Raw genomic sequence first — 26,106 nt, 5'->3', positions numbered from 1 at the left:
CTCAAGAGATCCTCCTGCCTGGGCCTCCTGAGTAGCTGGGACTACAGGTGCATGCCACTAGGCCTGGCTAGTTTTTTATTTTTTTGTAGAGATGAAGTCTCTACAGCTATGTTGCCCAGGCTGGCCTCAAACTCCTGGCCACAAGCGATCCTCCTGCCTCAGCCTCCCAAATCACTGGGGCTGCAAGCGTGAGCCATGGCTCCTGGCCTATAATAAAATAAATATGGTAGAGAATATAGAATAGCTTCATAATATATAAATGTGATCAACATACAATATACTGAGCATGCTCAAAGTGTACAGTTCTGATGGGGCAGGAAGCTAGAGGCAGGAAATTGGCCCTAGAGTGGGGGCTGTGGTGTTAGGTGGGGACAGTGACTGCGGGGCTGATGAGAAATTATGAAAGGTCTTGAGGGAAGCGACGCAGAATTTCAAAAGAACATAATGAATGCACTTTGGGAGGCCAAGGCAGGTGGATCACCTGTGGTCAGGAGTTCCAGACCAGCCTGGCCAACATGGTGAAACCCCGTCTCTACTAAAAATACAAACATCAACCGGGCATGGTGGAGCGCACCTGTAGTCCCAGCTACTTGGGAGGCTAAGGTGGGAGAATCACTTGAACCTAGAAGGCAGAGGCTGCAGTGAGCTATGATTGCGCCACTGCCCTCCAGCCTGGACGACAGAGCAAGACTCTGTCTCAAACAAAACAAAACAAAAACACAATGAATGGAGAGGAGAAAAGCCGCAGTGGCTGTGGAGGCCCTGATGCCATAGATGGTAAACTGGTATCTTCTGATGATGATGACTTTCTTGTAAAAACAGAACATACATGAACATCAGGAACAAGGAAAGCCATGCTGAGTGGCCCAGGTCAGTGTGCTGAGAATGAAACCGATCAGGTCAGTTTCAGAGAGATCTCTCCACGTACGCTCTCCAAAGCATGCGTCAGGCCATGAGCAGTGGGGGCGACTCACGCCTGTCATCCTACCACTTTGGGAAGCCAAGGCAGGAGGAGTGTTTGAGGCCAGGAGTTTGAGACCAGCCTGGGCAACACATTGAGACCCCCGTCTCTACCAAAAAAAAAAAAAAAAAAATTAGCCTGGCATGGTGGTGCACACCTGTAGTCCCAGCTACTCGGGAGGCTGAGGCAGGAAGACTGCTTGAGCCCAGGAGTTGGAAGTGCAAGTGAGCTATGATTGCACCACTGCACCCCAGCCTGGGCAACAGAGCAAGACCCTGTCTCTAAAAAAACACAATAGAAAGGCATGCATGTATTTTACCTACAAGGATCACTACTCTAACAACTCCACTAAGATTCCTAAATTCCTTATTGCACTGGAAGTGCTGATGGCTTCAGACTTCCTAGATGTATCTCTATCTCTATCTATCTATCTATCTATTTATTTTTATTTATTGATTTTTTTTAAGATGGAGTCTCGCTCTGTCGCCCAGGCTAGAGTGCAGTGGCGCGATCTCAGCTTACTGCAAGCTCCGCCTCCCGGGTTCACGCCATTCTCCTGCCTCAGCCTCCGGAGTAGGTGAGACTACAGGGGCCCGCCACCACGCCCGGCTAATTTTTTGTATTTTTAATAGAGATGGGGTTTCACTGTGTTAGCCAGGAAAGTCTCGATCTCCTGACCTCGTGATCCGCCCGCCTCGGCCTCTCAAAGTGCTGGGATTACAGGCATGAGCCACCGCGCCTGGCCTATTTTTGGTTTTTTTTTTTTTTTTTTTTTTTTTTTTTGAGACGGAGTCTCGCTCTGTCACCCAGGCTGGAGTGCAGTGGCCGGATCTCAGCTCACTGCAAGCTCCGCCTCCTGGGTTTATGCCATTCTCCTGCCTCAGCCTCCCGGGTAGCTGGGATTACAGGTGCCACCACCTCGCCCGGCTAGTTTTTTGTAGTTTTTAGTAGAGACGGGGTTTCACCGTGTTAGCCAGGATGGTCTCGATCTCCTGACCTCGTGATCCACCCGTCTCGGCCTCCCAAAGTGCTGGGATTACAGGCTTGAGCCACCGCGCCCGGCCTATTTTTGTTTTTTTTGAGATGGAGTCTTGCTCCGTCTCCCAGGCTGGAGTGCAATGGTGCGATCTCAGCTCACTGCTACCTGCGCTTCCCGGGTTCAAGTGATTCTCCTGCCTCAGCCTCCCTAGTAGCTGGGACTACAGGCACCACGCCTGGCTAACTTTTGTATTTTTAGTACAGACGGAGTTTCACCATATTGGCCAGGCTGACCTCAGATGATCCTGACCTCAGATGATCCACCTGCCTCAGCCTCCCAGCCTGATCTCAGGTGATCCACCTGCCTCAGCCTCCTGAAGTGCTGGGATTACAGGCGTGAGCCACGGCACCCAGCCCTAGATTGTTAAATAAAGTAAATTATAATAAACTGTTAACTAATTTCCGTATTTAATACTTGTAGTTGAGTTAGTAATTTTTTCATATATTGTATGTTCCTGTGTAAAACTGAACCATAAACTGCATTGCAAAGCACATTATCTTCTGTTTTTTTTTTTTTTGCTTGGCAATCAGAATTGAAATTTGTTTGTGATGACAATAAATTAAGGATATTTTCACAAACTGAGAAATAAACATATATACCAATTTTTTTTTTTGGATGGAGTTTCCCTCTTGTCACCCAGGCTGGAGTGCAGTGGCGTGATCTCGGCTCACCGCAATCTTTGCCTCCCGGTTCAAGGGATTCTCCCGTCTCAGTCTCCCGAGTAGCTGGGATTACAGGCACCCGCCACCACGCCTGGCTAATTTTTGTATTTTTAGTAGAGGCAGGGTTTTACCATGTTGGCCAGGCTGGTCTCGAACTCCTAAACTCAGGTGATCTGCCCGCCTCAGCCTCCCAAAGTGCTGGGATTACAGGCGGGAGCTACCGCGCCCGGCCATAAGCTCAACTTTAGATGCATACGATATCCAAAGGGGAATGGACAGCCACTCCACACAGTCCCAGTGGATCCCTGAATGCAGCTCTGGGCTGGAGGCTGGTTGCCGTCCCTCCCCCAGCTGCCCTGCCACATTTGCCAAAGGGTTTAGGGAGAACAACCCTAGAGGCCTTGCCCATCCAGTGGCCTAAAGCTCTGCATTCTAAATACACACCATCCCAGGAACTCACACCTCTGCTCTCTCTCTCTCCTTTCCTTTCCTCTCCTTTCCCTTCCCTTCCCTTCCCTCCCCTCCCCTTCCTTTCCTTCCTTCCTCTCTCCCTCTCTTTCTTTCTTCTTTCTCTCTCTCTTCCTTCCTTCCTTCTCTCTCTTTCCTTCCTCCCTCCCTCCCTTCCTCCCTTTCTCCCTTCCTTCCTCTCCCTCCCTCCTTTCCCTTTCTTTCTTTCCTCTTTCTTTCTTTTTCTCTTTCTTTCTTTCTTTCTTTTTCTCTCTCTCTCTTTCTTTCTTTCTTCTCTCTTTCTTTCCTTCCTTTCTCAATCTCTCTTTGTTTTTTTTTTTTTTGAGGCAGAGTCTCGCTCTGTCGCCCAGGCTGGAGTGCAGTGGCGCAATCTCGGCTCACTGCAAGCTCCGCCTCCCGGGTTCACGCCATTCTCCTGCCTCAGCCTCCCGAGTAGCTGGGCCTACAGGCGCCCGCCACCGTGCTCGGCTAATTTTTTGTATTTTTAGTAGAGACGGGGTTTCCCTGTGGTCTCGATCTCCTGACCTCGTGATCCACCCACCTCGGCCTCCCAAAGTGCTGGGATTACAGGCGTGAGCCACCGTGCCCGGCCTCAATCTCTCTTTCTTTTTTTCTTCTCTGAGAAGGGGTCTTACTCTGTTGCTGAGGCTAGAGTACAGTGGTGTGATCCCAGCTCACTGAAGCCTTGAGCTCCTGGGCCCAAGCGATTCTCCTGCCCCAGCTTCCCAAGTAGCTGGGACCACAGGTACACGCCACCATGCCCAGCTAATTTTTTATTTTTTATCTTTTGTAGAGAGAGAGTCTCACTATGTTGTCCAGGTTGGTCTTGATCTCCTGGCCTCTGGTCATCCTCCTGCCTCAGCCTCCCACAGTGCTGGGATTACAAGCGTGAGCCTCCACACCTGGCCTGTGCTCTGAGACTGATTCCTGCTGGGACCCTTGGCATGACCTGTGCAGAGGGTGGGTGCGTGGGACCCTGCGGGGGGCGGGGGGTGGACTGAATCCAGGTATCCTGGGCTGTAAAGTCAAGAAGCAGACAGCAGGCCTGGGGTGGCTGGAGACCTCGCGGGGACCCTGGGGTTGCTGAGGCTGGAGCATCCTGAGAAGCCCACACCTGCCTGGCCTGTCTCTGCCGAGCAGACAGCGAGGCCGGCTGGGCAGCGGGACAGACTGGCTTTCCCCCTCCCGCGGAGACCTGCCAGGGCAAACCCAGCTCCTTTTTTAGGCCTGTGATGCCACGGCTCCTCTTGGAGGTGTTTTCCAGCTGCACAGGAAGCCGTGACAGCGAGACCCAGAGAGGCTGGCGGTGGCTCTGAATTCCACACATAGCTCTCATAGTTGGGAAAGTGCCACTCCCGGCTCGATAAACCGACCGGGAGCCACCGCCGCCAGGGCCATCTTCTCACCAGCAGGGAAAGAGCGTGCAGCCGGTGGAGGCTTCTGAGAGCTGGCCGGGTGGCCTGCGTAAAAGGACAGGAATGTGAAGAATGCACCCGGCCTGGCAGAGACAGGGACTTTACCCAGCGGCTGCAGGGCCTGGCGGCCAGAGAGGCGAGGGAGCAATAGCTACTGAGGGTTCCTCCACCGGCAGGGAAGTTCCTGCATTCCCCAGATCTTGTTAAAAGAGGCTGATCAGATTGGGTGTGGTGGCTTATGCTTATAATCCCAGCACTTTGGGAGACCCAGTCAGGAGAATTGCTTGAGGCCAGGAGTTCGAGGCCAGCCTGGGCAACTCAGTGAGACCCTGTCTCTAAAATAAAATTTTTTTTTTTTTTTTTTTTTTTTTGAGACGGAGTCTCGCTCTGTCACCCAGGCTGGAGTGCAGTGGCCGGCTCTCAGCTCACTGCAAGCTCCGCCTCCCGGGTTCACGCCATTCTCCTGCCTCAGCCTCCCAAGTAGCTGGGACTACAGGCGCCCGCCACCTCGCCAGGCTAATTTTTTTGTATTTTTTAGTGGAGACGGGGTTTCACTGTGCTAGCCAGGATGGTCTCGATCTCCTGACCTCGTGATCCGCCCGTCTCGGCCTCCCAGAGTGCTGGGATTACAGGCTTGAGCCACCGCGCCCGGCCTAAAATAAAAAAATTAAAAATAAAAGTTCTTGGGGAAGCGAGGCAGAATTTCAGGAGAACATAATGAGGGCAGAGTGAGCTGGGATGGAACCACTGCACTCCAGCCTGGGCAACACAGCAAGACCCTGTCTCTAAGTTAAAAAAAAAATTAAGGCCAGGCACAGCGGCTCACGCCTGTAATCCCAGCACTTTGGGAGGCTGAGGTGGGTGGATCATGAGGTCAGGAGTTCGAGATCAGCCTGGCCAAATGGTGAAACCCTGTGTCTACTAAAAATACAAAAAATAAAAAATAAAAAAATTACCCTGGCCTGGTGGTGGGCACCTGTAATCCCAGCTACCTACTCACGAGGCTGAGGCAGGAGAATCACTAGAACCTGGGAGGTGGAGGTTGCAGTGAGCCGAGATTGCACCACTGTACTCCAGCCTGGGGGACAAAGTGAGACTCTGTCTCAAGAAAATAAAAATAAAAATAAAGTAAGAGAGGCTGATCAGGGCTGAGGACTGAGCTGGGAAGAAATGGTGCTTCTGTACCCAGTGCTGCTGGGCCTCCTGTCTGGGGCCGGCTGCAGGGCGGCCCTTCCAAAGAGCTCCCTGTGGTAGGTGCACAGCTGAGCCTTGGCTAGGCTCACGGCAGGCAGCTCTGTGTGTTCCTTTTTTTTCTTGCTCTGTCACCCAGGCTGCAGTGCAATGGCGCGACCTTGGCTCACCGCTCCGCCTCCTGGGTTCAAGTGATTCTCCCGTCTCAGCCTCCCGAGTAGCTGTGATTACAGGCGCCCACCACCACACCCGGCTCATTTCTGCATTTTTTAGTAGAGATGAGGTTTCACCATGTTGCCCAGGCTGGTCTTGAACTCCTGGCCTCAAGCAATCCACCCACCACGGCCTCCAAAGCGCTGGGATTACAGGTGTGAGTCATCGTGTCCGGCCTTGGGTTTTTTGATTTGTACACTGAATGTCAATCACTGACAGCCAGCAAGGAAAGGGGGACCCCGTCCTATGACTGTAAGGAAGTGAATTCTGGAAGAACCTGAATGAGCTAGGGACCACAACTGGAAGCTTCGCGTCAGACAGTGGGTAGCTCACATTTCAGTTTCAGCCTGGGAGACCCTGGGCAGAGGATCCCATCGCACCATGACCTCCAGAACCGTAAGCTCAGGCATGGGTGTTGCTTTAAGCCACCACGTGTGCAGTAGTTTGTTATGCAGTGTAAGGAGCTGATACGCAAGGCCAGGATGGGACTGGTTGGGGTCTCCAGGCTGGAGGGTCCCCCGGTGAGCAGGCATGGGTCAGACAGCCTGGGACAGCCTCAGCTCTTATTCACCCTTCACGGCTGCTGGGTGTTAGATGCTGGACACAGCATGCTGCACACATCGTCTCTGCTGTTTTCCTTTTTTGTTGTGTTTTTTTTTTTTAGTTTGTTTTTGAGGCAGAGTCTCGCTCTGTCATCCAGGCTGGAGTGCTGTGGCATGATCTCGGCTCACTGCAACCTCTGCCTCCCGGGTTCAAGTGATTCTCCTGCCTCAGCCTCCTGAGTAGCTGGGATTACCGGCGTCCATCACCGTGCCACGCTAGTTTTTCATTTTTATTTGTTTGTAGAGACAGGGTTTCCCCATGTTGGCCAGGCTGCTCTTGAATTCCTGACCTCAAGTGATCTGCCCGCCTTGGCCGCCCAAAGTGCTGGGATTCCAGGTATGAGACGCTGTGCCTGGCCTCCTTTTTTTTTGTTTTGTTTTAGACAGGGTCTTGTTCTGTCACCCAGGCTGGAGTGCAGCGGTGCAATCACAGCTCACTGCAGCCTCGACCTCCTGGCCTCCAGAGATCCTCCCACCTCAGCCTCCTGAGTAGCTGGGACTACAAGTGTGCACCACCATGCCTGGCTAATTTTTAATACTTTTTTCTTTTGGAGCTGGGACCTCGCTCTATTGCTCAGGCTGGTTTCAAACTGCTGGGCTCAAGTGATCCTTCTGCCTCGGCCTCCCAGAGTGCTAGGATCCCGGGCGTGAATCTGGGCACAAGCTCCCGGCCTGCAGTTTCACAGCCTTGAGATGAGGGTGCAGCATTCAAACCCTGCAGTGTGCCGGGCTCGGTGGTGGCTCAGCCCTGTGATCCCAGCATGGTGGGAGGCCGAGGCAGGAAGATCACGAGGTTGGGAGTTCAAGACCAGCCCGGCCAACATGGTGAAATCCCACCTCTACTAAAAATACAAAAATTAGCCCAGCATGGTGGCATGCGCCTGTAATCCCAGCTACTTGGGAGGCTGAGGCAGGAGAATCACTTGAACCTGGGAGGTGGAGGTTGCAGTGAGCGAAGATTGTGCCACTGCACTCCAGCCTGGGGGACACAGCAAGACTCTGTCTCAAAAAAAAAAAGTGCCGGGCGCGGCGGCTCACGCCTGGAATCCTAGCACTTTGGGAGGCCAAGGCGGGTGGATCACGAGGTCAGGAGATGGAGACCATCCTGGCTAACACGGTGAACCCCCCGCCCCCATCTCTATTAAAAAATACAAAAAATTAGCCGGGCGTGGTGGCGGGCACCTGTAGTCCCAACCACTAGGGAGGCTGAGGCAGGAGAATGTCATGAACCCGGGAGGCGGAGCTTGCAGTGAGCCCAGATCGCGCCACTGCACTCCAGCCTGGGCAACAGAGCGAGACTCCGTCTCAAAAAAAAAAACAAAACAAAACAAAGCCCGTGCAGAGGATGACTTCTCTATGAGCTGAGCAAACCGTTCCCCCACTGCTGCTTCCTGTAAACCGGCTCCTAAGTCCGGCGTGCGTTTGCTCTCCTGACGGCACAGGAAGTCAGGCTCAGAGAATTCCAGCTCGGAGCAGCCTCTGGCGGCTTCCAGGCAGTTCCACAATGAGGCAGCTGCGCTTTTCCAGTCTGCTCATCAAAGCAGACCCAGCCTTGTGTGGCGCGGCGTGCCGTGCCCGGGTGAGTCAGGCCCCCGGGAAGGTGGCCTTGAAGGCGGGAGGGGCTGCCGGCCTGCAGCAGCAATGAGAGAACAGAAGCAGCCTTCATCTGGCTTTAACACTTCCAGAACCAGTAGCTTTATAGCTCACAGAGCTCCTGCACTCTTTCCTCCTGGGGGCCTGGCAATCCCCCCTTCACCCCTCCAAACCTCTGCCTGCCACGGAAAAGGGAAGAAAAATAAACCCCAAACAACAAAAACAGCAGCCAGATTTGGCGGGAGGGGAACAATGCTTGGAGTGGAAACGTCAGCCCTTCCCCACGGAGGGATGACTGCTTCTGAGCACACAGTGTTCAGAGACAAAAGAGACAGGGTGTTATGTTTAGAGAGGAAAAGATCCAAACCCAAACAAAACGGAACAGTAGTTTGGGAGAGAAGAGAAGGCTGTGAGGAACAAGTTGCCCTCGTACAGTGGCTGGGGCAGCTGGGTTCGCAGAGAGCTGTGTCCCCGGGCACCTGTGTTAAGGTGCATATCTGCACACCTGCTGTGGGCACGAGGGCCTCAGCCGTGCGCACCCCCGGGAGCCATGAGGACCTCAGTGCATGTCACAGAAGCCCCTGAGGACAGTGGACCGTGGGGGGATCTCGGCTCACTGCAACCTCTGCCTCCTGCGTTCAAGCAATTCTCCTGCCTCAGCCTCCCAAGTAGCTGGGGTTACAGACGCCCCCAGCCCCCACCATGTCCAGCTAAGTTTTGTATTTTTGGTAGAGATGGGCTTTCATCATGTTGGCCAGGCTGGTCTCGAACTCCTGACTTCAGGTGATCCGCCCGCCTCGGCCTCCCAAAGTGCTGGGATTTTAGGCACGAGCCATCATGCTGGACCAACAGTGGTTCTTAATGGGGGACGGGGGTTGATTCAGCCCCGCCAGGAAACCCTGGGCGATGCCTGGGACATCTGTGGCTGTCAGGGTTGGGGGAGTGCCTGGCATGGAGTGGGTGGAGGCCAGGGATGCTGCTCAGCATCCTGGACAGCCCCACCCCAGAGAAGGATCTGACCCCACTGTCCACAGTGCTGAGGGAGGAGACCCTGAGTTAATTATTTAGGGAAAATGGGGTTCAATCCCCACCCACACCAGAATAAGCTCCCAATGGGGCAGACAGTGTGAACCAGGGGGACCTCCAGCTCCTGGGATTTATCTCCTCTCTCCCTCCCCACTCAGTGTGGATTTCCTTGTGTGCAGCCTCCTGGGACCTCAGCAAGGCAGAGGATCATGGGATGCAAAGTCTCTTGAGGGTCCGTGGAATCCTCTATCTCTGGGGGTTTCACCTAGAGGTAATTCTGTCCCCCAGGGGCCCCTGGGCGATGTCTGGGGACATCTGTGGTTGTCATAACTGGGGGGTGCCCCTGGCATGGAGTGGGTGGAGTCCAGGGACGCTGCTCAGCACCCTGCAGTGCCCAGGACAGCCCCATCTTGGAGAACAATCTTTCCCCCATGTCTACAGGCCTAGGGGACCCTGGTTTAGACTCTGCAGAAAGGTGCACCCATAGGCTGGGCGCGGTAGCTCATGTCTGTATTCCCAGCACTTTGGGAGACCAAGGTGGGTGGATCACTTGACATCAGAGGTTCAAGACCCACCTGGTCAACATAGTGAAACCCTGTTTCTACTAAAAAAAATTTCTAAATTAGCTGGGCATGGTAGCGCATGCCTGTAATCCCAGCTACTCAGGAGGCTGAGGCAGGAGAATCGCCTGAGCCTGGGAGGCGAGGTGGCAGTGAGCCACGATTGCGCCACTATACTCCAACCTAAGCAACAAGAGTGAAACTGTCTAAAAAAAAAAAAAAAAAAGGCCAGGTGCAGTGACTCATGCCTGTAATCTCAACGTTGTGGGAGGCCGAGGCGGGCGGATCACCTGAGGTCAGGAGTTTGAGACCTGCATGGCCAACATGGTGAAACCCCCTCTCTACTAAAAATACAAAAAAATTAGCCAGGAGTGGTGGTGGGCACCTGTAATGCCAGCTACTCGGGAGTCTGAGGCAGGAGAATGGCTTGAACCCAGGAGGTGGAGGTTGCAGTGAGCCAAAATTGCGCCACTGCACTATAGCCTGGGCAACGGAGACAGACTCTGCCTCAAAAACAAAACAAAACAAAACAAAACAAACAAATGAAAAAGAAAGGTGCACACGGCTTCAAGAGCAGACACAGGCCATCAGGGTGAGAAGGCACAGGGCAAGGGTCAGGCGTTGATATGTCCCCTGGCAGGTGGGATGCAGACCCCTCCACGCCCTGCCATGCTCTCACCAGGACGTCAAAGAGGCAGACCCAGGCAGAGCCCGAGGAGCCCGACTGACATGGAAACTTTAATACAAGAGACAGGTCTGACACTGGCTACAACTGCTGCCCCCTCCACAGAACCTCAGGGCCCCATCAGCAACCAGGGTCTGCATGCAGAGACCCTGCACCCAGGATGGGCCCTTCCCCACACCTGCAGCCCCTCCAGGGCCAGGTCACCCCAGCATGGCCTGGGAGGGCAGCTGTGTGTGGGGCCTTCGTGCCAGCTCTGACCGTTGGTGGCTCTGTGACCTCAAGGCAGGGCCGTGGGGCCCAGGGCTGCAGTGGGGGGGCCTCTGCCACACGGAAGGGAGGGCCGCACCCTGGCTGGAAAACAGCGCCTTGTGACTGTCCCTGTCAGCGCGGGCCCTTTGCTCCCAGTCTAAATTGGTCCCCGGGGCAGCTATATTTAGAAGGGGCTAAAGAGAGGGAATGAATGAGGTGCCCACGAGAAAGTGAAAAATAGACCAGCAGGGCAGGTCCCGCCGCTGCCTTTGGCCGGAGCTTGGAGCCTAAGAATGAGCCGGCTTGTTCAGACAAAGAGGCCGCGATGACAGAGGGTGACGTGCCGCCAATGTGGGTTTGGTCTCCGCGGTGATGGGAGCAGGAGAAAAGAAAAGCTGCTCTCTGTCCACCCGGCGGTGGGGTCGGCGGGGGTGGGGGATGACCACGGTCATGTGAGAGTTTGCAAGCCCGGGAACTGGGGCCGGGCCAGGACACTGAACCCCGTGGCTCCTGTCACTCCAGTTCTGGGCTTCCTGGCTGAGGAAATGCTGTCACCCTGGCCCCAGGCCAGGGCAAGGGGCAGCGCCGGCCTCGTGACGGTGGTGCTCGGGAGCTGAAGGGCAGGAGGGTTGGGAAGAGTCCAGGGGGCAGTACCAAGCCTTCCCACCTCGGCACAGGTGGGTCTTTCTCCACCCAGGTCCCTCAGCAGACTCCTACACATCCTGCAAAGCCCCACCAATGTCATCCCCTCTGAGAAACCCCTGATCGCAACCATCCATGCACAGCCAAACCCCTTCTCGGCGCACTGGCAGCTCCCTGGACATTCACTGTGTAATGTGACATTGTGGCTGCTGCACATGACATGTTTTTCATCTCACAGCACTGAGCTCAGAGTCCAACATGGGCCTCACGGGGTTAAAATCAAGGCACGGGCAGGGCTGGTCCCTCCTGGAGGCGCCAGGGCAGAATCCCTTTCCCATCTTTCCTCTAGAGGCTCTGGTATCCCTCGGCTCGGGCCCCTTCCTCTCCCTTCACAAGACAAGCACAGCCTCTTCCAGTCTCTCTCTGACTCTCAGCCTCCTGCCTCCTGTCATGAGGATCCTGAGGTCACTGCACCCTCCGGATCATCCAGGGTGGTGCTCTGGCGACTCGGTGGGGGGGTGTCCTTCACTGCATCCCATTTGCAGAGTCCCTGTCACCCAGGCTGGAGTGCAGTGGCCCGATCTCGGCTCACTGCCACCTCCGCCTCGTGGGTTCAAGCGATTCTTCTGCCTCAGCCTCCCGAGTAGCTGGAATTTCAGACTACTGAAATGGAGACACAGCCACAGCTTCCAGGGATTAGGACATGGATGTCTTTGAGGACTTTGTTCTGCCGACCCCAGGCACATCCCAGACGCTGGGTACTAAAGACGCCACTTGGATGGAAGGGGCTGGAGGCCGTGGTGGAGTGAGTTCACGGAGGGTGTTACTTTCCGGAACCCACTCTGTTCCCAGGGCCGATCTCCTTCCCAGGACGGAGGCTCCCAGGCCCAGGCAGCCCTCGGACGTGGAGTGCCTGCCCCACTTCCATCCGTAGCAGGTGCTGCTCCTGTGCATGCGTGCACGTGGCCTGGTGCGCCCACCCCTCTGGGCTCTGCAGCAGGGGCTGGCCCGTCCGGGCACACACATGGCCAAGGATGGACCTCGGGTCTGTGGTTCTCTGCTGTGGCCCGTGGGCTCCAGGTCACGTCATCAGAATGGCTAGAGGTCACCAGCATCGTGTGTGTGACGTCTCCAGGGCCACCCCACTCCAGCTCTGGCGTTGTTAGAAAGTCCCAGAAAGCCACAGGCCCAGGGAGGTTCTCCCTGAGGGCTAAGAATCATTAGGGATGTTTCCATGTTAACCATGGAAAAGGCCGGGCGCGGTGGCTCAAGCCTGTCATTCCAGCACTTTGGGAGGCCGAGGCGGGCGGATCACGAGGTCAGGAGATCGAGACCATCCTGGCTAACACAGTGAAACCCCGTCTCTACTAAAAAATACAAAAAACTAGCCGGGTGAGGTGGCGGGCGCCTGTAGTCCCAGCTACTCGGGAGGCTAAGGCAGGAGAATGGCGTGAACCCGGGAGGCGGAGCTTGCCGTGAGCAGAGATCCGGCCACTGCACTCCAGCCTGGGCAACAGAGCGAGACTCCGTCTCAAAAAAAAATAAATAAATAAAGGAAAACAAAAACAAAAACAAAAACCCCAGGTATGGTGGCTCATGCCTGTCATCCCAGCACTTTGGGAGGCCGAGGCGGGCAGATTGCCTGAGCTCAGGAGTTTGAGACCAGCTTGGTCAACACGGTGAAACCTGGTCTCTACTAAAATACAAAAGAAATTCTCTGGGCATGGTGGCGGGCACCTGTAGTCCCAGCTACTCGGGAGGCTGAGGCAGGAGAATGGCTTGAACCCAGGAGGCGGACGTGGCAGTGAGCCGAGATCACGCCACTGCACTCCAGCGTGGGTGACAGAGCAAGACTCTGCCTCAAAAAACAAAACAAAACAAACAAACAAACAAAGACAACATCTCAAGAATAATCTGACCCTAATGTCAGTGACGCTAAGACCCAGAGACCCTGGTGGAAGGGATGCTCCAGCCAGGAGTGGGCTTTCTTGTGAAATGTGCATGTTGTTTGCATCCCGACAGGTTCGAGTGATGAAGCTGGGCAGGCTGAGGCCACCAGAGGGTTTCCTGGATCCCTGTTCCCGCCACACACCTTGAATCCTCAATGCCAAGGCAGTTCCAAACCCGAGGGGCCCCCAGGAGGACACTAGGTCTGGACAGGAAGGTTTGGCAGCAAACTGTTAGGACCTCTGGAGAGAACCCTGGCTCCTGCGCTGACCCAACTGTGTCTGGCTCAATGCTCGAAGCTCAAACACAGCAAAGGGCAAGTCGGCAAGTTTCAGTCCAGGATGTACATTTTGGCAAAAATGGCAGCCAGGTCAGGGGCAGAGATGGAGGAGGACCTGGAGGGAGGCCTTCAACAGGGCTGCACTTTTTGTTTTTCATTTTGTTTTGTTTTGTTTTGGAGATGGAGTCTCACTCTGTCGCCCAGGCTGGAGTGTAGTGGTGCAATCTCGGCTCACTGCAACCTCCGCCTCCTGGGTTCAAGCGATTCTCCTGCCTCAGGCTCCGGAGTAGCTGGGATTACAGGCACCCACCACCACGCCTGGCTAATTTTTGTATTTTTAGTGGAGATGGGGTTTCACTATCTTGGCCAGGCTGGTCTTGAACTCCTGACCTTGTGATCCACCTGCCTCGGCCTCCCAAAGTGCTGGGATGACAGGTGTGAGCCACCACACCCAGCTGGGGCTGCGTTTTCATCTGGAGGTTCGCACGGGGCATTGTGAGCCTAAGCAAGGGAATTTCAGTCTCTCCTCCAGAACCTTCTGGAGAGGCACCACTGCAGCTACCACGGCTGCAGCTACCAGGCACCAGGCACCAGCTGACCAGGAGGGAGGAACCACAAGGCTGCTGTATCCAGGGTCAGCCAGAAGACCTGGGGTGAGGGTGGGGGTGACAGGGACGTCGGCACACTTGCTGTGCACAAAGTGCCTTGTGACAGTGAGTTCGTCTTGGCCTCTGTCCCAAGATGAGGTTTTGATGACACGCATGGAATTTCTAACAATGAAATGGAGTGTGTGGTTTTGCTCACGCTTACATCCCATTTTCTTGTCTATCCAAATTCCATTACGCCTTTTCTTGCTGATGCAGAAACACAGCCAAGTCCTGGGCTGCCCCAGGAAGTGCCGAGGCCTCTCGCGGCTCTCAGTGGAAAGGGGAAACGTGGCTGTCGCGGGGCTGGGGTGCCCTGACTCTCAGAATCCCTGCGGGATGGGGAAAGAGGGTGTGGGTTGAGACCTGCTCACAGGAAGTGGGTAGAATGCAGGAGAAGGAGCTGCTGGGAGGCACCGTCTCATCCAGTTCCCCGTGGTGACCCTCCTTGCTTTTTTTGAGACGGAGTCTTGCTCTGTCGCCCAGGCTGGAGTGCCGTGGCATGATCTCAGCTCACTGCAACCTCTGCCTCCTGGGTTCAACTGACTCTCCTGTCTCAGCCTCCCGAGTAGCTGGGATTACAGGCGCCCACCACCACACCCGGCTAATTTTTTTATTTTTTGGTAGAGTCGTGGTTTCACCATGTTGTCCAGGCTGGCCTTGAACTCCTGACCTCAAGTGATCTCTGCCCACCTCAGCCTCTCAAAGTGCTGGGATTACAGGCAGGAGCCACCGCGCCCGACCACCTCTGCTCACCTCCTCACCAAGCCCCAGCTTCTGTGACTATCCCCCAGGGAGAATGTCGGTGGCCCTGCTGGGTTCTGAGGAGCCTGTGCCAATGAGCAGGTGGCCCGCACAGCCTGAGGGACCACCAGCTGCTCTGTGGCCAGAGTCTCGTGACTCCAATCCCGCTCTGCCTCTGACCAGCCCCTGGGTGTTGCCGCATCTTTTGGCTGCCAAGCCTCAGTTTCCCCACCTATAAAATGGGGACAATGAGCCCTGCTCCCCAGGGATCCTAGGACAACTGAAGGAATTGCAGCAGTGGACCTGGCCTGCAGGGGGCATGGGAGAGGTGTCTGCTGAGTCACTGAGTAGGGGAGCTGAGGACTGGGGAGGCGTCAGTGGTGGGGATGGCCAGGCTGCTGGGAACAGGGCCAGGGGACTTAGCCAGGGCCTGACGAGAGCTGCCTGATGTCATTGCTGGAGCCTCTTGTCATCCCTCCAAGCAGATGCTGCAGCATAGGGACCTAATCCCCACGGCACGTGGCCACGTGGCTGGCAGCTTGAGCCTGGGGCCTGGAGACACCTGAGCCCTCCCCAGGCAGCTCCATGCCACCTGCCATCCAGCCGCGCTGCCGTTGGCCAGCACATGCGTGTCCCAGAGGACCGGGCTCAGGACGGGCTCCAGGGACCTCACACTGGCCGTCTGACCTCCTTTGGAGGTCTGGTCTCCCGGTCAGAAAACAGGAGGGAGGGCAGGGACTTCTCCGTGGAGAATATATTCATGGAGAGGGACATAAAAGGATTCAGACCAGACACCGTGGGCACGTGCGACCCCTCGACCATAGGCCACGTTTTACATCATCACTGTCTTCGTCGTCATCCTGAGTGTCAGGTGTGTGGGGGCCGAGACGAGGGTGAGGCCATGAGGCACCCACCTTGGGGGCAAAATCTAGGGAATGCCAAAAAGCCCCGCCATGCTGGTAAATCATATTTTCATGCCATCTTTTATTATTTATATAAAAATATATTTATAAATATATATTTATCTATTATAAAAACATATAAATACATATAAACAAATATATATTTATAAATACATATAAACAAATATATCTATTTATAAATAAAATATATATTTAAATTATATATATATATTTTTTTGAGACAGAGTCTTGCTCTGGCCCCCCAGGCTGGAGTGCAATGGCACGATCTCGGGTCACTGCAACCTCTGCCTCCCGGGTTCAAGTAAGTCTTCTGCCTCAGTCTCCCAAGTGGCTGGGACTACAGGCATGCGCCACCACGCCCGGCTAACTTTTTTTATTTTTAGTAGAGACAGGGTTTTGCCATGTTGGCCAGTCTGGTCTCGAACTCCTGACCTCAGGCGATCCTCCCCTCTTGACCTCCCAAAGGGCTGGGATTACAGGTGTGAGCCACCGCACCTGCTGCTGCTTCCGTATTCACAGCTGCTCCCCATCGCTTGCATTCCCGCCTGAGCCCCGCCTCCTATCACATCAGCGGCAGCATCAGATTCTCACAGAAGAGTGAGCCCTACTGTGAACTGTGCATGGGAGGGATCTCGGCTGCACGGTCCTTATGAGAATCTAATGCCTAATGGTCTCGACTGGCCAACACAATGAAACCCCGTCTCTACTAAAAAATACAAAAAATTAGCCGGAAATCGCTTGAACCCGGGAGGTGGAGGTTGCAGTGAGCTAAGATCATGCCGCTGCACTCCAAAATGGGCAACAGAGACAGACTCTGTCTCAAAATAAACAAACAAAAATAATCTAATGCCTGATGATCTGTCACTATCTCCCATCACCTCCAGATGGGACCATCTAGTTTTTGTTTGTTATTGAGACAGAGTCTCACTCTGTTGCCCCCGGCTGGAGTGCCATGGCACGATCTCGGCTCACTGCAACCTCCGCCTCCGGGGTTCAAGCAATTCTCCTACCTCAGCCTCCCAAGTAGCTGGGACTACAGGTGTCCACCACCACGCCTGGCTAATTTTTGTGTTTTTAGTAGAGATGGGGTTTCATATTGTTGGCCAGGCTTGTCTCGAACTCCTGACCTCAAGGGATCCGCCCGCCTCAGCCTCCCAAAGTGCTGGGATGACAGGCGTGAGCCACCGCGCCCAGCCCAGGGACCATCTAGTAGTAGGAAACAAGCTCCGGGCTCCCACTGATCCCTTATTATGGTGAGTTGTGGAATTATTTTATTATATATTACAATATAATAATAACGGAAATAAAGTGCACAATAAAAGTAATGCATTTGAATCGCCCCCAAACCATCCTCCTGGCTCCCCCAGCGTCTGTGGAGAAACTGTCTTCCACGAATCCACTCCCTGGTGCCAAAAAGGTTGAGGACTGCTGCCTTGAGGAACCAGAAAAGGAAGAACTAAGGCAGCCCCAAGCCAGCAGGAGGAAGGAAATTGTAAAGATCAGAGCAGCGATTAACGAGACAGAGATGAGAAAAACTGGTGAGTTGTCGAAACCAAAAGTTGCTTCTTGACAAACCTCTAGCGAAGCTGACCAAAAGCAAAACCAAAAAAAAAAAAAGGAAATAAGATGCAAATAACTACGCACAGAAATGAAACGAAAGGGGGACACATGACTACCAACTTTATGGAAATAAAAAGCATTATCAGAGAATACCATGGTATTATCAACCAGTGTGTGACACCCAGTTAGGTCACCTACGTGAAACGGACAAATTCCTAGAAAAACACGAATGAAACAGATCAGCTGTGGTTTCAGGTTCCACTCACATCTCTTAGATACTGACTTAGATGCCAGCATGGTGTTGAGCATATATTATATATGCATATTATATATGTGTGTGTATATATATATATATTTTTTCTTTTCTTTATTTTAGATACCTGGTCTCACTCTGTTGCCCAGTGTGGAGTCCAAGGGTGCAATCTCAGTGACAGCTCACAGCAGCCTCTACCTCCTGGGCTCAAGTGATCCTTCCGGCTCAGCCTCCCAAAATGCTAGGATTATACGCACGAGCCACCACACTGGGTATGTATATATACGTATATATACACACACATATATACACACAAGTATATATATATATATACATGTATATATACTATATATAATATATGTATGTACATAAGTATATATACATACACATATACATATATACATACATAAGTATATATACATATACACATATATATACGCATATATATAATTTTTAAGAGATCGGGTCTTGCTCTATCACCTAAGCTGGAGTGCAGTGGTGTGATCATAGCTCACTGCAACCTCCAACTCCTGGGTTCAAGCAATCCTCTTGCCTCAGCCTCCTGGGACTACAGGTGCACGCCACTGTGTATACATATATATATGTGTATGTGTGTATAAAATATATATGTTATATATATATATATTTTATAAATGTTATAAAATATGTTATATATGTTATAAAATATATGTTATACAGGTAATAGATATGATAAATGTTATAAATGTTATATATACTGTTATAAATATATATGTTATATATACATTTTTTGAGACAGAGTCTCGCTCTATCGCCCAAGCTAGTGTACAGCGGCGTGATCTCAGCTCACTGCAACCTCCGTCTGCTGGGTTCAAGCGATTCTCCTGCCTCAGCCTCCGGAGTAGCTGGGATTACAGGCACCCGCCACCATGCCCACCTAATTTTTGTATTTTTGGTAGAGATGGAGTTTCGCCATGTTGGCCAGGCTGGTCTCTAACGCCCGACCTCAGGGGACCCGCCTGCCTTGGCCTCCCAAAGTGCTGGGATTACAGGCGTGAGCCACTGCCCCCGGCCATTTTTATATTTTTGTATCTATATCCTTGTTTAATCTTTGCAACCTTCCTGCAAAATGGTGAACGTCATCTCCTCCGCAGACAGTTGACCGGAACTCACCCACATGGGGCAGAGCTGGTAAAAGGGGATCTGGGATTTGAACTCAGGTTTCCTGGCTCCAAGCCCAGAGCCCTTTTATGGGATGACTGAACCTCCCAGTGTGTCAGGCACACATAAAAGACTAGGGCTTGTTTGTTCCTTTTTCTAAAAAACAAGAGATTCCAAGCTCATGAAGTAAGAGAAAACGCCACATACCTTTTTTAGTTTCCTCAGGAGTCACGGCTTGCTCTACACCCTGTTTAAAAAAGGATAGAGAAAGAGAAAAGCATGGTTACATATTTTTTACTTACAAGGAACTCACAGAGCTACCTCCAGCTTTTATCGGAGGACAACATTGCTGTCCCCAAAAATGAGGCATGGGGATTCGAAACGGCCGCGCCCTCCGGAGAAAACAGGGGCAGAATCAGCTTTATTGTTTACCACCGACCCACACGGAAAAGACCTGTATGTTTCTCTTGCAGGACAACTGGGTAGATTATCTTTCTAGAACCTTGTGTTACTCCATTTCAGAACAAGGAAGCCGTAACCTCACACTCAGAGTCCAGTCCATCAGACACACCAGGGCAAGAAAAACAAAATATCCAGGCACGAGCCTTCCCATGGCATCCTTTGGTGTTTTTCCATCTCTGATTTCTACTTTGATGTAAGCCACGTGCCGGGCAAAGGGAGAGGTGGAAAGTGGAAACTGGGAACAAACCAATTAACCCCGAATGGAGGAAGTGACAGGTATACAGGGGGCAGGAAGGCCGGGGGTCTCATGGGAGCCGCCCAGGGCCAGGAGGTCAAATAGGAAGGAAAGGATGGCTCCATGCCCCCCGTGACTGGTCTCCGGGGTTGGGCGGGTCGAGGGGAGGACTGGGGCCTTTGGAGCTGCGGTTTTCCATAGAACAGAATCCTCTGCTCCAAGACGGACCCTGGATACAGCCGGGTCCTGCATCCGTCTCTGATGCAGAGCACACGGGTCGTGACAGGGCCACGGGGACCACCTTCCGTGGTCTTTCCTGACTCCCACTAAGGCCTGGAGGGAGAGGCAGGCAGCGATCTGCCTCCTTCAGCTTCGCGGCAGCCTCCTATTTTGCGGACAAGGAGGCCCGAGGCAGGCAGAGGCCCCTGCCTTGCTGAGCGTCTACACCAGCCGAGGTCATGGGGCCGGGACTTGAGCACAGTGAGCCCAGATGCCCGGTTCTGTGTCTCCCGGTTAGGCCACCACTGCTCTGCTGCTGAGCCGCCGGTCCCTCTGGGAGAAGCCAGGAGCTGCAGCACTGTCAGCGATAGGGGAGGCCCCGTCCTGAGTAGCGAGGCTCACCCTGCAGTGGGCTTGCCCGGCGAGGTCAGCAGACGCCCCCTGCACCGGGCCCAACCCAGGCCCAACCTCCTGAGCTGCTCGAGGCCAGGCTGGGCCGGGTTCACGTGGCCGAGGCTGTTTCCCTCCTGCCCTGAAGGGCCCCTGTGGTCTCCGAAGCAGGCCCAGCCCCTCTTCCTTCAGAAACATTTGCTGTTTCCACACACCAATGGGTTTTTTTCCATCGACACAAAGAAGAGCCACACGGCTGCTGTCCTGGGCTGGAGTCAGGGCCACGCACACACGACACTTTCTCAGCAGCCCTGCGCCCCGGGGCTGCATCCCAGACCAAGGAAGCTGAGGTTGGTGGGAAGCCTCCCCACCTTCAGCCCAGCTGGGGAGGCCGAGTCCTGCCTTTTCCGGAGGCTCCCGGGTCTCAGCTGCAGGAAGGCGGTGGCTGGGGTCACCTTCTCCTAAGCCAGGGTCTCTCCCCCCACCCAGCATTACCGACACCAGCACCAGATTGTTCTCTGGGGCGGGACCATCCTGGGCTCTGCAGGGTGCTGAGCAGCATCCCTGGCCTCCACCTGCTCCATGCCAGGAGCACCCACAGATGTGTTGGCCACAAATGTCCCCAGACACAGCCCAGGGTCCCCTGGGGGACAGAATCACTCCATGTGAGATCCCTGACCTCTTAGTGACCTAAAGACATCCAGGGGGCTGCCTCCCCTCCCACCTCTACACACACACACACGCATGCATACTCACACACATGCACACACACGGACACACGCACACACGCACACTCACACGCACACATGCACGTGCACTGTACACACACGCACACACAGACACGCACGTGTACACAAAACACATGCACACACATTTGCATGCACACACGCACACACATCATACACTCACACACAGACACGCACACACACGCATGCATACTCACACACATGCACACACGGACACACACACGCACACACGCATGCATACTCACACACATGCACACACACGGACACACGCACACACATGCACACATGCACACTCACACGCACACATGCACGTGCACGCACGTGCACTGTACACACACGCACACACAGACACGCACGTGTACACAAAACACACATGCACACATTTGCATGCACACACGCACACACATCATACACTCACACACAGACATGCACACACACACGCACGTTCTCACACGCACACACGCACGCTCACATGTGCACTGTACACACGCACAGACACATGCACAGACACACGCACACACATGTGTACACACAAGACACACATGCACACACATTTGCATGCACACACAGACACGCACATGCACACACATAGACACACAAGTGCACACAGACACACACGTGCACAGACACACACGTTCACACACACATGCACGCAGGAGCAAGAGCCTCCACCCAGTCTGGCATCTAAAGCAAGGTCCTGCTAGTAAACATGCACCAACTCAAGAAACGAGGGGCTGCAGGAACTTTCCTCCCTCCTGCCCAAAGGCGCCTGCACTCACAGAAGCCTCAGAGGCCCCACCCAGCCAGCTCAGCCAATGGAGTTGCAGCACGGTTCCAGGACCGTGATAGAGAAAGACGGGAAATTAAGACTTCTGACCCGTCACAAACTCTGAGTAAGTGCGACGTGCCCAGGCCAGCCCGGTGTGACCTCAGCTCCTGATCCATAAAATCAGGACAGTGACCGAGGATGCTGGGGCCACCTCACTGCAGCCCCGGGGCAGCCTCAGAACCTACAGGACTTTGACCCCATCCCAGGCCATGGCCCTTGACCAGGGAACCACAGCTCCTCATTCTGATGGGTGACTCGGTGCATTTCTCTCTCAGGCTCACTTTTTTTTCTTTGAGATGGAGTCTTGCTCTGTCACCCAGGCTGGAGTGCAGTAGAGCGATCTCAGCTCACTGCAACCTCTGCCTCCTGGGTACAAGCGATTCTCCTGCCTCAGCCTCCCAAGTAGTTGGGACTATAGGCACGGGCCACCACGCCTGGGTAATTTTTTGTATTTTTAGTAGAGACGGGGTTTCACCGTGTTAGCCAGGATGGTCTCTATCTCCTGACCTTGTGATCCGCCCACCTTGGCCTCCGAAAGAGCTGGGATTACAGGCGTGAGCCACCGCACCCAGCCTTTCAGGCTTACTTTTTAGGTGACTGGAAATATCACTTTTCATCAGCATACTGTATTATTTTCATTATCCTTGCCACTGATCTGATGGGCACCATGTCCTTTTTTTTTTTTTTTGAGATAGGGTCTCTTACCCAGGCTGGAGTGCAACGGCATGATCACAGCTCACTGCAGCCTCAACCTCCTGGGCTCAAGTGATTCTCCCTCCTTAGCCTCCTGAGTAGCTGAGACTACAGGCACATGCCACCACACCCAGCTAATTTTTATTCTTGTAGAGACAGGGTTTTGCCATGTTGCCCAGGCCGGTCTCAAACTCCTGGGCTCAAGCCATCCTCCCACCTTGGCCTCCTGAAGTGCTGGGATGACAGGTATGTGCCACTGCACCTGGCCAGCAAAAAAGGTTTTAAAGGCAGATGATCAAACCGTGTATAGAACCTCAATTTTTAAAAATAAGAGTGTGTATGTAGATGTCTGGGGAAAGGATAAAGCACTGGGATTGTGGATGCTTTTCCTCTCCTTATGTGATTCTCAGATTCTGTAAAATGAAGTTATGTAACTTTCTCTTCCTTCCTCTCTCTTTCTCTCTCTCTTTCTCTTTCCTTCTCTTTCTTTCTTTCCTTCTTTTTCTCTTTCTTTCTTTCTCTCTTTCTTTCTTCTTTCTCTCTCTTTCTCTCTTTCTTTCCTTTTTATTTTATTTTATTTTTTGAGACAGGTGTCATTTTGTCACCCAGGCTGGAGTGCAGTGGTGCGATCTCAGTTCACTGCAACCTCTGCCCTCAGGGCTCAAGCAATTCTTCTGTCTCAGTCTCCCAAGTAGCTGGGATTACAGGCGGCCGACCACCACGCTTGGCTATTTTTTGTATTTTTAGTAGAGACGGGGTTTCACCCTGTTGGTCAGGCTAGTCTCAAACTCCTGACCTCAAGTGATCCCCCCACCTTGGCCTCCCAAAGTGCTGGGATTACAAGTGTGAGCCACCGCGCTCGGCCAGTAATATTCCTTTCATAGTCACAAAGAAGATACACACACACACACACACACACACACACACACACACACACACACCACACACACACACACACACAGATATATACGCAGTTGATTTGATTTTCAGTATTTGTGGTAGTTCTGTTCTGTGAAGTCACCACAAAAACTGGGTTTGCGAATACGAATCATTGCTCCTAGAGAATATTTTTGCAGGGTTAGTTCCTTTGAGTTTCAGGAAACTTTCCTTTGCTTTATCTGATCAATACACGACCTTGTTCTGTGTGTGCTTCTATTTTTTTTTTTTTTTTTTTTTTTTTTGGAGACAGGGTCTCACTCTGTTGCCCAGGCTGGAGTGCAATGGTGCAATCTCAGCTCGCTGCAGTGTCAGTCTTCTGGGCTCAAGTGATTCTCCTACCTTGGCCTCCAGAGTAGCTGGGATTACAGGCACCTGCCACCATATCTGGCTATTTTTTTTTTTCCCCCAAGATGGAGTTGGACTCTTGTTGTCTAGTCCGGAGTACAATGGCGGATCTCGGCTCACTGCAACCTTTGTCTCCCGGGTTCAGGAGATTCTCCTGCCTCAGCCTCCCGAGTAGCTGGGATTACAGGCATGAGCCATTGCGCCTGGCCTAATTTTTGTATTTATTTATTTATATGTTTTTTTGAGACCGAGCCTCAGTCTGTCATCCAGACTGGAGTGCAGTGACGAGATCTCAGCTCATGGCAACCTCTGCCTCCCGGGTTCAAGTGATTCTCCTGCCTCAGCCTCCCAAGTAGCTGGGATTACAGGCATGCGCCACCATGCCCAGCTAATTTTGTATTTTTAGTAGAGATGGGGTTTCTCCATGTTGGTCAGGCTGGTCTTGATCTCTTGACCTCGAGATCCACCCACCTCGGCCTCCCAAAGTGCTGGGATTATAGGCATGAGCCACCGCGCCTGGCTAATTTTTGTATTTTTTGTAGAGATGAGGTCTCGCTATATGGCCCGTCCAGGCTGGTCTTGAACTTCTGGGCTCAAGGGATTCCCCCGTCTCAGCCTCCCAAAGCATTGAGATTCCAGGTGTGAGCCCCTACGCCCAGCCTGTGTGTTTCCTTTCAAAGACGCCTTCTTTTTTTTTTTTTTTGAGACGGAGTCTTGCTCTGTCGCCCAGGCTGGAGTGCAGTGGCCGGATCTCAGCTCACTGCAAGCTCCGCCTCCCGGGTTTACGCCATTCTCTCGCCTCAGCCTCCCGAGTAGCTGGGACTACAGGCGCTCGCCACCTCGCCCGGCTAATTTTTTGTATATTTTAGTAGAGACGGGGTTTCACCGTGTTAGCCAGGATGGTCTCGATCTCCTGACCTCGTGATCCGCCCGTCTCGGCCTCCCAAAGTGCTGGGATTACAGGCTTGAGCCACCGCGCCCGGCCTCTTTTTTTTTTTTTTGAGATGGAGTCTCACTCTGTCGCCAGGCTGGAGTGCAGTGCAGTGGCATGATCTCAGCTCACTGCAACTTCCGCCTCCCGGGTTCAAGCTATTCTCCTACCTCAGCCTCCCGAGTAGCTGGGATTACAAATATGCACCACCACGCCTGGCTAATTTTGTATTTTTAGTAGAGATGGGGTTTCACCATGTTGGCCAGGCTGGTCTCGAACTCCCGACCTCAGGTAATCTGCCCGCCTCGGCCTCCTAAAGTGCTGGGATGACAGGTGTGAGCCACCGCGCCCAGCTGATTTTTGTATTTTTAGTAGAGATGGGGTTTCACCATGTTGGCCAGGCTGGTCTCAATCTCTTGACCTTGTGATCTGCCTGCCTCAGCCTCCCAAAGTGCTGGGATGACAGGCGTGAGCCACTGCGCCTGGCTGATTTTTGTATTTTTAGTAGAGACGGGGTTTTGCCATGCTGACCAGGCTGGTCTTGAACTCCCGACCTCAGATGATCCGCCTGCCTCAGCCTCCCGAAGTGCTGGGATGACAGGCGTGAGCCACGCGCCCGGCCCAAAGGCGCCTTCCTGAATGCCTGTCAATGACCCGAGTGTTGAACGGGGCAGCTGCTCTCTCTCCTGCCCAAGCGAGGCTTCTCTCACCTACCGGTCCCTGCACGAGGCCCGGAGGGAGACGAGAAGGGGCCTCAGCACGATGCGTGGGACCACTGCAAACAGCAAAATCACCAAAAAAACCCCAGAAAAACGCAAACCCCGAGGCTCTCGCTTGACAGTAATGAGGACGCCGTTCACCTGGGAGGGGAAATGGGAGGGCGGAGCGTGGCCTCCGCTCAGGGAACGCACTCCCACAACAAATTTCTGTCTCTCTGCGCGTGTCCCAGGATGAGAGGGAAAAGTGCCCCAGGCATTGATTTGGGGTTCACAAATACACACCATCAAGCCGGTGAATTTGCAAATACGGACTCCATGAACGATGGTGGGGGTTACAGTACAACCCCAGCCTGTCCCTTGTGCCCCCTCAGTGTGCTCAGGGCCTGGCCTGGCCGGGCACCCACCACGACGCCTGGCTGGTGGCAGGAAGGAGGGGACCGCCTTGGACCCCCACATCACCCCATCCCACAGGTGTGTCTCCCAACGGCCCCCAGGGTTGATTCTCAGGAGAGGAGGTCCGACCTGCCTTAGGGGGCCCAAACAGGACCCCCGTAGCTCCACACCTTATTTCTGTGTCCCACCCAGCCCTTCCCTCGAGGCAGTGATTCTCACCTGGGAGTGGCCCTGCCCCCAGGGGACCCTGGGTGGTGGCTGGGGACATTGTGGTTGTTCTGACTTGGGGGTGCTCCTGGCATGGGGGGGCAGATGCTGTGTTGCCCAGGACGGCCCTACTCCAGAGAAGGATCCAGCCCTGATGTCCACAAGGCCCAGGGGAGACCCTGAATTCATTATTTGGGAAAA

At 53.5% G+C, this 26,106-nt stretch overlaps 1 protein-coding gene across 2 annotated transcripts in view; it reads right to left on the bottom strand.

Annotated features, from left to right (window-relative positions):
- The window catches only part of GNG7 (G protein subunit gamma 7), a 207,198-nt gene that overhangs the window by 26,276 nt on the left and 154,816 nt on the right, over window positions 1-26,106 (bottom strand). Inside the window, exon 5 of one of the 2 annotated variants that reach the window (XM_033198287.1) lies at window positions 19,005-19,048. The gene's annotated coding sequence lies outside the window, so the exon portion shown is untranslated. The remainder of the gene's footprint in view (window positions 1-19,004; window positions 19,049-26,106) is intronic. The other variant, XM_033198286.1, reaches the window with a different exon arrangement.

The sequence above is a fragment of the Trachypithecus francoisi genome, unplaced genomic scaffold, assembly GCF_009764315.1.
Source record: "Trachypithecus francoisi isolate TF-2019V2 unplaced genomic scaffold, Tfra_2.0 Lachesis_group5, whole genome shotgun sequence".
NCBI classification, from domain to species: domain Eukaryota; kingdom Metazoa; phylum Chordata; class Mammalia; order Primates; family Cercopithecidae; genus Trachypithecus; species Trachypithecus francoisi.
Note: the sequence above shows the minus strand (reverse complement) of the source record. Positions and strands in the feature narration are given on the sequence as shown.